General features: G+C 50.4%; 4 non-coding genes across 4 annotated transcripts; all 4 read left to right on the forward strand.

Moving 5' to 3' along the window:
• Positions 1-4,828: 4,828 nt before the first annotated feature.
• TRNAV-CAC (transfer RNA valine (anticodon CAC)) lies at positions 4,829-4,901 on the forward strand. Its single transcript has one exon. It is a non-coding gene; the product is annotated as a tRNA-Val (tRNA).
• A 2,325-nt stretch (positions 4,902-7,226) lies between these two features.
• Positions 7,227-7,299, forward strand: TRNAV-CAC (transfer RNA valine (anticodon CAC)). The gene has a single exon. It is a non-coding gene; the product is annotated as a tRNA-Val (tRNA).
• Positions 7,300-9,280: 1,981 nt separating this feature from the next.
• TRNAP-UGG (transfer RNA proline (anticodon UGG)) lies at positions 9,281-9,352 on the forward strand. Its single transcript has one exon. It is a non-coding gene; the product is annotated as a tRNA-Pro (tRNA).
• A 272-nt stretch (positions 9,353-9,624) lies between these two features.
• Positions 9,625-9,697, forward strand: TRNAV-CAC (transfer RNA valine (anticodon CAC)). The gene has a single exon. It is a non-coding gene; the product is annotated as a tRNA-Val (tRNA).
• Positions 9,698-14,931: the final 5,234 nt, after the last annotated feature.

Raw genomic sequence — 14,931 nt, forward strand, 5'->3', positions numbered from 1 at the left:
GGAAGACGGAGCCCAGCGCGTGGCGGACTTGTAAGTACCGAAAGTACTCACTGCCTTGCAGCTGAAATTCCGTCCGCAGCGTCTCAAAAGTTTTAAATCCACCCCTTGTCCAGAGGTCTCCCACTGTGCTGATTCCGATCGTGTCCCACTTCTCGAAGCCCTTCGATGTCCACAGGGAGCCCAACCTCTCAGACGCATATAGCGGTGTCGCCCGGGTCAAACGGTCCTTCCACCCCATCGCTGCATTAGCCGCGTGCCAGACACGCACCATGACACGCGTCGGTCCCGTCAGACGGGAGTCGGGCGCGCCAGAGTAGAGCGCTCGATTGTAGTCGCCACCGGGCAGGAGCATCTTGTCCATTTCAAATGCCGGGTTCAGGGCGGGCCCGTAAAGGCCATGATTAATCGCAGCTAGCTGGGAGGCCCAGTAATACCGTTTAATGTCCGGGAGGGCAACCCCCCCATCGTACCACGGGAGCGTCAATTTAGCCAGAGCAATACGCGGCCTCCCGTCCCAGAACAGGCGCCGCTGCAGGCTCTCCACCTCACGGAAGTAGCGCGCCGGAACCAAGTCCATAGTGTTCTGAAGCGCATACAGAAAGCGCGGCAAGGACATCATCTTAAACAAGGCCGCTCGGCCAAGCGGCGAAAGCGGAAGACGCCGCCAGCGCGCAACGTCCTCCCGCAAGCGCTGGAGGGGGGGTAGCAAGTTCCGCTCGTAGCGGGCCTCCGGGTCTAGAGTAATATATATACCCAGGTACCGGAACCCCTGGGAGGCAATCTGGATCGGGCAGTCCCGTGGTAGGGCCGGAGCCTCCCCGGAGAGCACATACACGCAGGATTTCGCCCAGTTGATGACAAGGCCTGAGTTACGACCGAAGGAGCGCAAAACATCAACCAGGACAATCAGCGAGTTACGCGGGGAGGCGAGATACAAAAGGATATCATCGGCGTAGAGGGACACGCGGTCCTCATGCTCGGGGGTCCAGCGGAGACCACGGATGGAGGGGTGCCACCGCAGCCACTCCGCCAAGGGCTCCAAGGCCAATGCAAACAGGAGCGGTGACAAGGGGCAACCCTGACGCGTGCCCCGCCCCAGCGCAAAGGGGGCCGAGACTCGCCCATTCACCACCACCTGCGCCAATGGGCCCGAATACAACAATTTGACCCAGCTAATGAATCCCGGTCCAAATCCAAATTTCGCCAGCATCGCCCAGATGTATGGCCATTCAAGTGTGTCAAACGCCATGGTGGCGTCCAAGGACGCCAAGATGGCCGGCTCCCGCACAAACGGGACACGCGCGAGCACCCCATGCAAGCGTCGCAGATTAAGAGCCGTGTTGCGATGGGGTATAAAGCCGGATTGGTCTTGGTGGACCAAATCCCCCACCACGCCAACCAGCCGGTTGGCCAGTACCTTGGCGAGGATTTTGGGTTCCGCGTTCAAGAGCGAGATAGGCCTATAGGATGTAACCCGCTCACGGGGTCTCCCCTCTTTGTGGATCACCACGATTGTAGCCAGACGCTGGTCCGGCGGGAGGGAACCCTGCGAGTGGGCCGCCAGGAACATGGCGCGCAGGTGGGGCGCCAGTACATCCGGTCGCAGCTTGTAAAGCTCGATGGGGATACCATTGGGGCCCATGGCCTTGCCGGATGCGACCGAGCGAATAGCCAGGGCAATTTCGTCCGAGGTGGGAGGAGCGTCCAACAAATCCCTGTCCTCCACCGTAAGGGAGGGCAGCGCGATGTCCCGAAGCAGGGCATGGGAATCTTCCTCCGAGCAGGGAGAAACCGGGGAGTACACCTCGCGGAAGTAATCCGCGAAGCAGGAGACAATGGCTTCCGGCTCGGTGACAGGCACACCATCCATCCCCTCAATCAAAGGAACCACACGACTCGCTCTCTCCCTCTTGTCCAACCACGCAATCAATTTACCAGCCTTATCACCCACATCATACAGTCGCCCCTGTTGCTCTCTACTGAGGCCCCTGGCCGCCTCCGTGACGAGGGCCCTATAGGCCGCCTGCTTGAGGTGCAGAACATGCAACTTGGCGTCTGTTACCCCGCTCCCCAGGTCACCCTCCAGCTCCGCAATCTCGGCCTCCACCCGGGTTACCTCCTCCCGCTCGCGCCTCCTGGCATGGGAGATAGAGGAGAGGGCCTCCCCTCTGAGAACTACCTTAAAAGCCTCCCACAGGGAGATGGCCGAAGGGACAGACCCCACATTCTCATCAAAATATCGCTGTAAGGATTTGATCAAGTCGGCACGAATAGTGGGGTTACGCAAGTACCAAGCATTGATTGGAGCCACCCTGCCCTCCCCCCTAGGGAAGACATCGAAGTGTAACAGTACTGGGGAGTGACCTGAAATGCCCCGCGCCAGATGGCATACCTCTCCCACCCTCCCAGCATAGGCCGCCGGGACAAGGATATAATCAAGCCGCGAGAGGCTACCATGGGCACCCGAGTGGAAGGTGTATTGCCGCTGTGCGGGATGCTTTAGTCGCCAGCAATCCACCAGGCCCAAAGTATCTAAAAGGCCGGACAGCCAGGCCTGTGCCCGGGGGAGGTCCCTAGGGGGATGGCGATCCATAGACCCAGAAACTACCGCATTAAAGTCCCCCCCAACCACCAGCAGGCCACCCGGGAGGTCCAGGAGGAGGCGCCCCAAATCCGCAAATGTAGTAGATTGTAACCCAGGCGGGACGTACACTGATATAAAAACAAACACTCTACCCTCCATTCTACCCACCAGAACAGTGTAGCGTCCCCTCTCATCATGGCGCACCTCATCAATCTCCAACGGGAGCGAGTTCTTAATCATGATACCCACCCCCCGCGAGCCCGAGGTGAAGCCCGAGTGGGCCACCAAACGATAGCCTCGCCGATTCATGGCATGGAAGGAGTTACCTATAAGGTGTGTCTCCTGCAGGAAGATAACATCTGGTGAGATACGTTTCAGGTACTGCAGGACCACACCACGCTTAATCCTGTCCCCCAGGCCGTTAACATTCCATGACAACACAGTCAAATCCCTACCCCCCATCATACGTAGAAGCAATCAGTCGTCCCCCACAGAGCCTCTCGAGAGCAACAATACAGTAAAGGGCTTGCCTTGCGGTGCAAACAAACAACACACCCCCCCCACCCCCCCATCCCAACAGAACTCCCCCCTCCCTGCACCCCTGCATGAGCCCAGACAGCCCCCCCAAAGTGCAGTGTGCCTGTCGCCCCATAGATGAAAACTAACTAGTCCCCCAGAGGAGGAGGGAAGCCCCCAACAGACCCCACACGACCTCCATCGGAGGGGAACCTAAACGATCAGTAAATGGTAAAGGAATGTTGTCCAGAGCAAGGCCTATTCTTCACCCCTCAGTTCTGATCCGGCGGGCCCTCCCCGCCAACCGCACCCCCCCCACCCCCTCGGCCCCGATCTCCAGGTAGAGTGTCCAACCAGTCCCCAGCCGCCTCGGGTTGGTCAAAAAAGTGCGTGCGTCCATCCACCTCCACCCTTAGCTTAGCTGGAAAAAGCATTGAATACTTAAGGTTCAGGTCCCGTAGGCGACGTTTAACTCCGAGAAAACTCAATCTCAGTTTTTGGACCGCCGGAGTAAAGTCTGGGTAGAAATGCACATCCATGTTATCAAGCTTGACCGGTCCCTGTTGCCTGGAGGTCTGCAGGATAGCGTCTCTGTCCCGAAAATTAAAAATCCGGGCAAAGAGAGCACTGCTTTTGTTAATTTGCATAGGCAGAATAGAGACTTCTGGGAAAAGGCCGAAATTACAGTCACAGAAAATGGCTGCATCTATAGAGAACGCTAAGAAGTGTTGGCAGCTTTTCCTCTGACCCTGGCCACTTTTACAAGCAATCCTATGATAGTCAGCAGGACCCACCCTAAAAAGGAAGGGGCATCCACTTGGACCCTTTCCACCTTTTCTAAATCTCGCCTGATCGAGCACTGATTGAGCAGATAAGCACATGTCATTCTCATTTCAGAAAGGTATTGGTTAGCTTGCTGCTAGCAGCTCAGTTATGTTATGATGTTAGAGGCTATGCAAGGAATGCTTTAGTCCAGCGATATGCAGTTTTTATTGCGCCTTGCATTCAGCAGGAAGATCTTTAGCTTGAATCTGTGGCCTAGGTATTCACCTTGGTATTTCTTTTGGCACAAAGTGAAGGAGTATTTAAGAGAAAATGCACAATGTGTTTCTTATGTTGTTATGAACAACTTGTTACTCTTTCTCATTAAGCTTCAGCCACTGAAGAAATATATAAATAAGGGCTGACTTCCTGTAAGACGTGTCCAAAGCTGGGACGGAATAAAAGGAGACACTTGTAAATGATAGTGCTATCGTTTGAGAAAGGGTAAGTTGAGACTGACTTTCATGCGTATTCACAGACCAAGCATCATAAAGATACCAGCATGATCTTCATTGCGGGCTTAGAGCCGGTATTAGCTTTTGAGAGGTAAGAGGATTTTGAGGGCTCGTTGGTCTAGGGGTATGATTCTCGCTTTGGGTGCGAGAGGTCCCGGGTTCAAATCCCGGATGAGCCCTTTTCTTGGTACTCTTTTCAAGTTGTTTTGAAGTTTGCGTTTCAAAACCAACATCAATTTTTTCTTTGCAGTAGTGGATAATTCTTTGCTAGAGTCTCATGCTTCAGCCCTGCCCAGTCTGAGCTAATACCAAACATCTGGTCTTGCATGGCATGTACGAGCGTTCAGCTAGGGATGTCGGGCAGGTTGCATGAAAGAAATCTAAAGCCAGAGGCCCATGGAATAGCCAGTTCGGAGCAGTTTCATTACAGAAAAATCAACTGTAGGTATCTGTTTCTGTAGTGTAGTGGTTATCACGTTCGCCTCACACGCGAAAGGTCCCCGGTTCGAAACCGGGCAGAAACAGTTGTTATATTGTGTTGGCTACAATGTTGATAGGTGCCGTTTTGCCATGGAATTGTCCAAGCCCTGAAGATTATTTCATGCAATCTCGTTCCAAGAAAGGGAATTCTCTCAAAACACTAAAGTAATCGGCGTGTGGATGTATCTGTTGGTTCTCAGACCTTGCTTTCAAAAGAGCCCTGCAATCGGTTCACTGCTCACCTAGAACAAGCATTAACATGGAGAATTGTTGGCACCAACAGGAATCTTATTTTAGTGGAGTGTTTCTGGCTTTGAGTGCAGAGGCCCTCGGCTCAATTCCAAGATGATCCTTCTCAAGGTGATGATACAAATGCATTCTCACCTTTACGTTTAATGTCAGAATCATTTATTTCCAGTTGGTGGTGTAAGAATGTTTGCAACAGTATGGCGATTTTTCCTAGCCATGCATGAATGAAAGCATATCACTCGCCTTTAGGTGTTTTTCTAATACATTGATATTTGCATCTTCCTTCCTAGCCTGCATGTTTGACTATCTTACAGGCTGCATGTAATAAGTATCACATCAGGGCCCTTCTTCTACTCAATTCACAACTGTTCTATCACGACATAGATAAGAAAGCTGCATCTGCTTTTGTTGTGTAGTGGTAATCAGGTTTACCTGACGTGTGAAAGCCCCATGCTTTGAAAGTACACAGTAACAAAGAAACCGATGACTTTTATAATAAGGTGTCATGTGTGTCTCTTACTTTGCACAAAAAAGTGCCAGAGATGACTTCATTTGCAGTCACTTGAAAAGTAGGGATTCTCCAATAAATGGTAAATGGTTGAAACAAATCTGAAGAAATGCATGACATACCTGTGTGTGTGTGTGTATGCATGTATGTATATATAGGGAGAGAGAGAGCGTCAATATAAACAGACTTTATTTCAATCAAGCTGTCTTTTCTATCCTTCAGGAGCAGAATGTTCTGATCATCAGCGCTCCAGAATGTAGTGTTTTCTTGGCAAGCATCACATATTGTGATGTGTTAGCTAAAAGTTCCATATCCTAGAGACTGATATATTCCTCTGTACTTGTACCTTGGGGATTCATCAAAACCTGGCATCATAAGCAGCTTTCTACTGCCACAGACTGGACAGCGAAACAATTTAAAATATCCCAGAAAAAGAAAATAAGCATGCTTAATCAGAGCTTTCTGGACAGGAAGGACATTTGAGCAAGTGAGGAATAAGCACTGCTTTTGTTAATTTGCATAGGCAGAATAGAGACTTCTGGGAAAAGGCCGAAATTACAGTCACAGAAAATGGCTGCATCTATAGAGAACGCTAAGAAGTGTTGGCAGCTTTTCCTCTGACCCTGGCCACTTTTACAAGCAATCCTATGATAGTCAGCAGGACCCACCCTAAAAAGGAAGGGGCATCCACTTGGACCCTTTCCACCTTTTCTAAATCTCGCCTGATCGAGCCTGATTGAGCACTGATTGAGCAGATAAGCACATGTCATTCTCATTTCAGAAAGGTATTGGTTAGCTTGCTGCTAGCAGCTCAGTTATGTTATGATGTTAGAGGCTATGCAAGGAATGCTTTAGTCCAGCGATATGCAGTTTTTATTGCGCCTTGCATTCAGCAGGAAGATCTTTAGCTTGAATCTGTGGCCTAGGTATTCACCTTGGTATTTCTTTTGGCACAAAGTGAAGGAGTATTTAAGAGAAAATGCACAATGTGTTTCTTATGTTGTTATGAACAACTTGTTACTCTTTCTCATTAAGCTTCAGCCACTGAAGAAATATATAAATAAGGGCTGACTTCCTGTAAGACGTGTCCAAAGCTGGGACGGAATAAAAGGAGACACTTGTAAATGATAGTGCTATCGTTTGAGAAAGGGTAAGTTGAGACTGACTTTCATGCGTATTCACAGACCAAGCATCATAAAGATACCAGCATGATCTTCATTGCGGGCTTAGAGCCGGTATTAGCTTTTGAGAGGTAAGAGGATTTTGAGGGCTCGTTGGTCTAGGGGTATGATTCTCGCTTTGGGTGCGAGAGGTCCCGGGTTCAAATCCCGGATGAGCCCTTTTCTTGGTACTCTTTTCAAGTTGTTTTGAAGTTTGCGTTTCAAAACCAACATCAATTTTTTCTTTGCAGTAGTGGATAATTCTTTGCTAGAGTCTCATGCTTCAGCCCTGCCCAGTCTGAGCTAATACCAAACATCTGGTCTTGCATGGCATGTACGAGCGTTCAGCTAGGGATGTCGGGCAGGTTGCATGAAAGAAATCTAAAGCCAGAGGCCCATGGAATAGCCAGTTCGGAGCAGTTTCATTACAGAAAAATCAACTGTAGGTATCTGTTTCTGTAGTGTAGTGGTTATCACGTTCGCCTCACACGCGAAAGGTCCCCGGTTCGAAACCGGGCAGAAACAGTTGTTATATTGTGTTGGCTACAATGTTGATAGGTGCCGTTTTGCCATGGAATTGTCCAAGCCCTGAAGATTATTTCATGCAATCTCGTTCCAAGAAAGGGAATTCTCTCAAAACACTAAAGTAATCGGCGTGTGGATGTATCTGTTGGTTCTCAGACCTTGCTTTCAAAAGAGCCCTGCAATCGGTTCACTGCTCACCTAGAACAAGCATTAACATGGAGAATTGTTGGCACCAACAGGAATCTTATTTTAGTGGAGTGTTTCTGGCTTTGAGTGCAGAGGCCCTCGGCTCAATTCCAAGATGATCCTTCTCAAGGTGATGATACAAATGCATTCTCACCTTTACGTTTAATGTCAGAATCATTTATTTCCAGTTGGTGGTGTAAGAATGTTTGCAACAGTATGGCGATTTTTCCTAGCCATGCATGAATGAAAGCATATCACTCGCCTTTAGGTGTTTTTCTAATACATTGATATTTGCATCTTCCTTCCTAGCCTGCATGTTTGACTATCTTACAGGCTGCATGTAATAAGTATCACATCAGGGCCCTTCTTCTACTCAATTCACAACTGTTCTATCACGACATAGATAAGAAAGCTGCATCTGCTTTTGTTGTGTAGTGGTAATCAGGTTTACCTGACGTGTGAAAGCCCCATGCTTTGAAAGTACACAGTAACAAAGAAACCGATGACTTTTATAATAAGGTGTCATGTGTGTCTCTTACTTTGCACAAAAAAGTGCCAGAGATGACTTCATTTGCAGTCACTTGAAAAGTAGGGATTCTCCAATAAATGGTAAATGGTTGAAACAAATCTGAAGAAATGCATGACATACCTGTGTGTGTGTGTGTATGCATGTATGTATATATAGGGAGAGAGAGAGCGTCAATATAAACAGACTTTATTTCAATCAAGCTGTCTTTTCTATCCTTCAGGAGCAGAATGTTCTGATCATCAGCGCTCCAGAATGTAGTGTTTTCTTGGCAAGCATCACATATTGTGATGTGTTAGCTAAAAGTTCCATATCCTAGAGACTGATATATTCCTCTGTACTTGTACCTTGGGGATTCATCAAAACCTGGCATCATAAGCAGCTTTCTACTGCCACAGACTGGACAGCGAAACAATTTAAAATATCCCAGAAAAAGAAAATAAGCATGCTTAATCAGAGCTTTCTGGACAGGAAGGACATTTGAGCAAGTGAGGAATAAGCACTGCTTTTGTTAATTTGCATAGGCAGAATAGAGACTTCTGGGAAAAGGCCGAAATTACAGTCACAGAAAATGGCTGCATCTATAGAGAACGCTAAGAAGTGTTGGCAGCTTTTCCTCTGACCCTGGCCACTTTTACAAGCAATCCTATGATAGTCAGCAGGACCCACCCTAAAAAGGAAGGGGCATCCACTTGGACCCTTTCCACCTTTTCTAAATCTCGCCTGATCGAGCCTGATTGAGCACTGATTGAGCAGATAAGCACATGTCATTCTCATTTCAGAAAGGTATTGGTTAGCTTGCTGCTAGCAGCTCAGTTATGTTATGATGTTAGAGGCTATGCAAGGAATGCTTTAGTCCAGCGATATGCAGTTTTTATTGCGCCTTGCATTCAGCAGGAAGATCTTTAGCTTGAATCTGTGGCCTAGGTATTCACCTTGGTATTTCTTTTGGCACAAAGTGAAGGAGTATTTAAGAGAAAATGCACAATGTGTTTCTTATGTTGTTATGAACAACTTGTTACTCTTTCTCATTAAGCTTCAGCCACTGAAGAAATATATAAATAAGGGCTGACTTCCTGTAAGACGTGTCCAAAGCTGGGACGGAATAAAAGGAGACACTTGTAAATGATAGTGCTATCGTTTGAGAAAGGGTAAGTTGAGACTGACTTTCATGCGTATTCACAGACCAAGCATCATAAAGATACCAGCATGATCTTCATTGCGGGCTTAGAGCCGGTATTAGCTTTTGAGAGGTAAGAGGATTTTGAGGGCTCGTTGGTCTAGGGGTATGATTCTCGCTTTGGGTGCGAGAGGTCCCGGGTTCAAATCCCGGACGAGCCCTTTTCTTGGTACTCTTTTCAAGTTGTTTTGAAGTTTGCGTTTCAAAACCAACATCAATTTTTTCTTTGCAGTAGTGGATAATTCTTTGCTAGAGTCTCATGCTTCAGCCCTGCCCAGTCTGAGCTAATACCAAACATCTGGTCTTGCATGGCATGTACGAGCGTTCAGCTAGGGATGTCGGGCAGGTTGCATGAAAGAAATCTAAAGCCAGAGGCCCATGGAATAGCCAGTTCGGAGCAGTTTCATTACAGAAAAATCAACTGTAGGTATCTGTTTCTGTAGTGTAGTGGTTATCACGTTCGCCTCACACGCGAAAGGTCCCCGGTTCGAAACCGGGCAGAAACAGTTGTTATATTGTGTTGGCTACAATGTTGATAGGTGCCGTTTTGCCATGGAATTGTCCAAGCCCTGAAGATTATTTCATGCAATCTCGTTCCAAGAAAGGGAATTCTCTCAAAACACTAAAGTAATCGGCGTGTGGATGTATCTGTTGGTTCTCAGACCTTGCTTTCAAAAGAGCCCTGCAATCGGTTCACTGCTCACCTAGAACAAGCATTAACATGGAGAATTGTTGGCACCAACAGGAATCTTATTTTAGTGGAGTGTTTCTGGCTTTGAGTGCAGAGGCCCTCGGCTCAATTCCAAGATGATCCTTCTCAAGGTGATGATACAAATGCATTGTCACCTTTACGTTTAATGTCAGAATCATTTATTTCCAGTTGGTGGTGTAAGAATGTTTGCAACAGTATGGCGATTTTTCCTAGCCATGCATGAATGAAAGCATATCACTCGCCTTTAGGTGTTTTTCTAATACATTGATATTTGCATCTTCCTTCTTAGCCTGCATGTTTGACTATCTTACAGGCTGCATGTAATAAGTATCACATCAGGGCCCTTCTTCTACTCAATTCACAACTGTTCTATCACGACATAGATAAGAAAGCTGCATCTGCTTTTGTTGTGTAGTGGTAATCAGGTTTACCTGACGTGTGAAAGCCCCATGCTTTGAAAGTACACAGTAACAAAGAAACTGATGACTTTTATAAAAAGGTGTCATGTGTGTCTCTTACTTTGCACAAAAAGTGCCAGAGATGACTTCATTTGCAGTCACTTGAAAAGTAGGGATTCTCCAATAAATGGTAAATGGTTGAAACAAATCTGAAGAAATGCATGACATACCTGTGTGTGTGTGTGTACGCATGTATGTATATATAGGGAGAGAGAGAGCGTCAATATAAACAGACTTTATTTCAATCAAGCTGTCTTTTCTATCCTTCAGGAGCAGAATGTTCTGATCATCAGCGCTCCAGAATGTAGTGTTTTCTTGGCAAGCATCACATATTGTGATGTGTTAGCTAAAAGTTCCATATCCTAGAGACTGATATATTCCTCTGTACTTGTACCTTGGGGATTCATCAAAACCTGGCATCATAAGCAGCTTTCTACTGCCACAGACTGGACAGCGAAACAATTTAAAATATCCCAGAAAAAGAAAATAAGCATGCTTAATCAGAGCTTTCTGGACAGGAAGGACATTTGAGCAAGTGAGGAATAAGCACTGCTTTTGTTTTTTTTTTTTTTTTTTTTTTTTTTAAACCGTTTATTACATGTTAAAAAGGGTTACAAGTATGGGCCTACAACCATCCGGCCGGCCGCTAGAGTGGCAGAAGCATATGACATACCTACAGTAAGAGTCTCTTGGCGGTGCAGATCGGTAAATCAGGAGATATCAATGGCGCAGGCCCCATAACTCCAAGCCCACAATACGGTTTCCTTTTTCCAAACAGAACAACACAAAAAACCACACCCGCAAGGCAACCCGCCATCCAAAGTGACGGCACGTGCTCCTTAAGTGAGGGATCCCAACCAGCAGCCAAACTCTGAAGAGGGGAATGGGAATAGATCAGGGACAGGGGAACCACATGCCCGCGGCTGGGGGAGGGGGTCGGCTAAGGGGACGGAGCCGGTGAGGCGGCCGGTAGCAGTGGCGGCTCACAAATACCCCCGCGATAGGCGTTCCAGGGGCCCCAGATTTTCACCCACGCCCCAGGCTTACCCCTCGCAACATACACCACCTTTTCACGAAACATACACCAATCCATGTGTTCTTTCCAGGCCGACACCGCCGGGGGTCTCTGGGATCCCCACAATTGAGCAATGTCACGCTTAGCTATCATGTATCCCAGAGTCACCCACCGCGTCTGCGGGACCGAATAGTCATTTGGTTCCCACACATTCAGCAAGCATCTCCTCGCTTCAGGCAACAGCGCAACACGCGTCACCACACGCAGGACCTCATGCACACCACGCCAGAATCGCTCCACCTGTGGGCATTCCCACAGAATATGCATGAAAGTTGCCAAGGCACCACAGCCACGCTTACACAATCCGTCACCAACAAAGCCCATACGTAGAAGCCTTGGCCCCGTCACGTAAACCCGGTGGAGGATCTTAAGCTGGACGAAGCGAAGGCGAGCCGGGATGGCCACCTCCTTCGGAGAGGCCACCGCGGAAATCCAGTCCTCGTCGTCCAGTTCCAGCCCGTCGGCAACCCAGGCCTCGCGGAGACTAGTCAGCAGGCACGATCTGTCGTTGATCAGTTTTTTATATATAAGGGAGATCGTGCTGTCTGGGACATGGCCATCCAGCACTCTGTCCTCCAGGGGGGAAGACTCCGGAACGGACGCGACATCAGGGAAGACGGAGCCCAGCGCGTGGCGGACTTGTAAGTACCGAAAGTACTCACTGCCTTGCAGCTGAAATTCCGTCCGCAGCGTCTCAAAAGTTTTAAATCCACCCCTTGTCCAGAGGTCTCCCACTGTGCTGATTCCGATCGTGTCCCACTTCTCGAAGCCCTTCGATGTCCACAGGGAGCCCAACCTCTCAGACGCATATAGCGGTGTCGCCCGGGTCAAACGGTCCTTCCACCCCATCGCTGCATTAGCCGCGTGCCAGACACGCACCATGACACGCGTCGGTCCCGTCAGACGGGAGTCGGGCGCGCCAGAGTAGAGCGCTCGATTGTAGTCGCCACCGGGCAGGAGCATCTTGTCCATTTCAAATGCCGGGTTCAGGGCGGGCCCGTAAAGGCCATGATTAATCGCAGCTAGCTGGGAGGCCCAGTAATACCGTTTAATGTCCGGGAGGGCAACCCCCCCATCGTACCACGGGAGCGTCAATTTAGCCAGAGCAATACGCGGCCTCCCGTCCCAGAACAGGCGCCGCTGCAGGCTCTCCACCTCACGGAAGTAGCGCGCCGGAACCAAGTCCATAGTGTTCTGAAGCGCATACAGAAAGCGCGGCAAGGACATCATCTTAAACAAGGCCGCTCGGCCAAGCGGCGAAAGCGGAAGACGCCGCCAGCGCGCAACGTCCTCCCGCAAGCGCTGGAGGGGGGGTAGCAAGTTCCGCTCGTAGCGGGCCTCCGGGTCTAGAGTAATATATATACCCAGGTACCGGAACCCCTGGGAGGCAATCTGGATCGGGCAGTCCCGTGGTAGGGCCGGAGCCTCCCCGGAGAGCACATACACGCAGGATTTCGCCCAGTTGATGACAAGGCCTGAGTTACGACCGAAGGAGCGCAAAACATCAACCAGGACAATCAGCGAGTTACGCGGGGAGGCGAGATACAAAAGGATATCATCGGCGTAGAGGGACACGCGGTCCTCATGCTCGGGGGTCCAGCGGAGACCACGGATGGAGGGGTGCCACCGCAGCCACTCCGCCAAGGGCTCCAAGGCCAATGCAAACAGGAGCGGTGACAAGGGGCAACCCTGACGCGTGCCCCGCCCCAGCGCAAAGGGGGCCGAGACTCGCCCATTCACCACCACCTGCGCCAATGGGCCCGAATACAACAATTTGACCCAGCTAATGAATCCCGGTCCAAATCCAAATTTCGCCAGCATCGCCCAGATGTATGGCCATTCAAGTGTGTCAAACGCCATGGTGGCGTCCAAGGACGCCAAGATGGCCGGCTCCCGCACAAACGGGACACGCGCGAGCACCCCATGCAAGCGTCGCAGATTAAGAGCCGTGTTGCGATGGGGTATAAAGCCGGATTGGTCTTGGTGGACCAAATCCCCCACCACGCCAACCAGCCGGTTGGCCAGTACCTTGGCGAGGATTTTGGGTTCCGCGTTCAAGAGCGAGATAGGCCTATAGGATGTAACCCGCTCACGGGGTCTCCCCTCTTTGTGGATCACCACGATTGTAGCCAGACGCTGGTCCGGCGGGAGGGAACCCTGCGAGTGGGCCGCCAGGAACATGGCGCGCAGGTGGGGCGCCAGTACATCCGGTCGCAGCTTGTAAAGCTCGATGGGGATACCATTGGGGCCCATGGCCTTGCCGGATGCGACCGAGCGAATAGCCAGGGCAATTTCGTCCGAGGTGGGAGGAGCGTCCAACAAATCCCTGTCCTCCACCGTAAGGGAGGGCAGCGCGATGTCCCGAAGCAGGGCATGGGAATCTTCCTCCGAGCAGGGAGAAACCGGGGAGTACACCTCGCGGAAGTAATCCGCGAAGCAGGAGACAATGGCTTCCGGCTCGGTGACAGGCACACCATCCATCCCCTCAATCAAAGGAACCACACGACTCGCTCTCTCCCTCTTGTCCAACCACGCAATCAATTTACCAGCCTTATCACCCACATCATACAGTCGCCCCTGTTGCTCTCTACTGAGGCCCCTGGCCGCCTCCGTGACGAGGGCCCTATAGGCCGCCTGCTTGAGGTGCAGAACATGCAACTTGGCGTCTGTTACCCCGCTCCCCAGGTCACCCTCCAGCTCCGCAATCTCGGCCTCCACCCGGGTTACCTCCTCCCGCTCGCGCCTCCTGGCATGGGAGATAGAGGAGAGGGCCTCCCCTCTGAGAACTACCTTAAAAGCCTCCCACAGGGAGATGGCCGAAGGGACAGACCCCACATTCTCATCAAAATATCGCTGTAAGGATTTGATCAAGTCGGCACGAATAGTGGGGTTACGCAAGTACCAAGCATTGATTGGAGCCACCCTGCCCTCCCCCCTAGGGAAGACATCGAAGTGTAACAGTACTGGGGAGTGACCTGAAATGCCCCGCGCCAGATGGCACACCTCTCCCACCCTCCCAGCATAGGCCGCCGGGACAAGGATATAATCAAGCCGCGAGAGGCTACCATGGGCACCCGAGTGGAAGGTGTATTGCCGCTGTGCGGGATGCTTTAGTCGCCAGCAATCCACCAGGCCCAAAGTATCTAAAAGGCCGGACAGCCAGGCCTGTGCCCGGGGGAGGTCCCTAGGGGGATGGCGATCCATAGACCCAGAAACTACCGCATTAAAGTCCCCCCCAACCACCAGCAGGCCACCCGGGAGGTCCAGGAGGAGGCGCCCCAAATCCGCAAATGTAGTAGATTGTAACCCAGGCGGGACGTACACTGATATAAAAACAAACACTCTACCCTCCATTCTACCCACCAGAACAGTGTAGCGTCCCCTCTCATCATGGCGCACCTCATCAATCTCCAACGGGAGCGAGTTCTTAATCATGATACCCACCCCCCGCGAGCCCGAGGTGAAGCCCGAGTGGGCCACCAAACGATAGCCTCG

The sequence above is a fragment of the Triturus cristatus genome, chromosome 8, assembly GCF_964204655.1.
Source record: "Triturus cristatus chromosome 8, aTriCri1.1, whole genome shotgun sequence".
Classification (NCBI taxonomy): Eukaryota; Metazoa; Chordata; class Amphibia; order Caudata; family Salamandridae; genus Triturus; species Triturus cristatus.